Here is a 1,027-nt window from a genome sequence, read left to right as displayed (position 1 = left end):
CCGTTACTTGCGTCTTGAACACCGCTAGGACGAACTTCTCATAAATTGTTGCCGTTTGAGATGATTTGTATGCCAAAAGGTTCCAGCATGAAATGATGTAAATGGTCGATGCAGGGCTCGAACCTGCGACCCTCGCGTTATTAGCACGATGCTCTAACCGACTGAGCTAAACGACCAAACAACAATCGTCATTGATGCATGATGCAATCGGAGGAGGAAATTCGACTTCGAAAGCCGGCTCCCCGCCCCCATGACCAGTGTTGGATGGAACAACTGTGTCGCGAAGAAACGTGAATTTTCAAACATCTTTGGACAGGGGGCGCGGGGTTGAACCAGTCGTGTCTACTGGTGTGGGAGTCCTCTACATCGGTTGATTTCGCGTCAGAGCCTACTGACTCGCTCAAAACCTATTTGTTCACGGGATAGCCAAGGGCTGGGCCGAGAATCGAACTCGGGACCTCTCGCACCCAAAGCGAGAATCATACCACTAGACCACACAGCCAAACTAATATATAATTACAAGTTTTTTTCTAGGCTAGCATATCTACAGGAAGTCACAGATAAATTACTCTAATGTAAGGGCTGTGCCGAGAATTGAACTCGGGACCTCTCGCACCCTAAGCGAGAATCATACCACTAGACCACACAACCGTACCGTTGTATTTGTTGCCGTCTTCGCACCCCAGAGCCCAAGTCTACAGACAGTCGCAAATCTCCTCACCAACCTACTCGCAAGCGCATGAAGGGTTGACTGGTGACACATGAATTGTGTAACGAAGAATACAATTCATTCATCTTTCACTATCTACTGAACTCTGTGTCACCAGTCCCCATCGTTCACTTGACCATTTCGCCTCCCATACTCCTTGTCATCTCCCATTCATGATAAACATCACTGCGGTGTCACTGGAAGAAAAGAATGAAACATCCGTTACTTGCGTCTTGAACACCGCTAGGACGAACTTCTCATAAATTGTTGCCGTTTGAGATGATTTGTATGCCAAAAGGGTCCAGCATGAAATGATGT

The 1,027-nt window shown here is 47.3% G+C and overlaps 3 non-coding genes across 3 annotated transcripts; all 3 read right to left on the bottom strand.

Annotated features, from left to right (window-relative positions):
* Window positions 1-102: 102 nt before the first annotated feature.
* Pmar_PMAR026957 lies at window positions 103-176 on the bottom strand. Its single transcript has one exon. It is a non-coding gene; the product is annotated as a tRNA-Ile (tRNA).
* Window positions 177-430: 254 nt separating this feature from the next.
* Pmar_PMAR026956 lies at window positions 431-502 on the bottom strand. The gene has a single exon. It is a non-coding gene; the product is annotated as a tRNA-Pro (tRNA).
* A 77-nt stretch (window positions 503-579) lies between these two features.
* Pmar_PMAR026955 lies at window positions 580-651 on the bottom strand. The gene has a single exon. It is a non-coding gene; the product is annotated as a tRNA-Pro (tRNA).
* Window positions 652-1,027: the final 376 nt, after the last annotated feature.

The sequence above is a fragment of the Perkinsus marinus genome (assembly GCF_000006405.1).
Source record: "Perkinsus marinus ATCC 50983 genomic scaffold scf_1104296933158, whole genome shotgun sequence".
NCBI lineage: Eukaryota > Perkinsozoa > Perkinsida > Perkinsidae > Perkinsus > Perkinsus marinus.
Note: the sequence above shows the minus strand (reverse complement) of the source record. Positions and strands in the feature narration are given on the sequence as shown.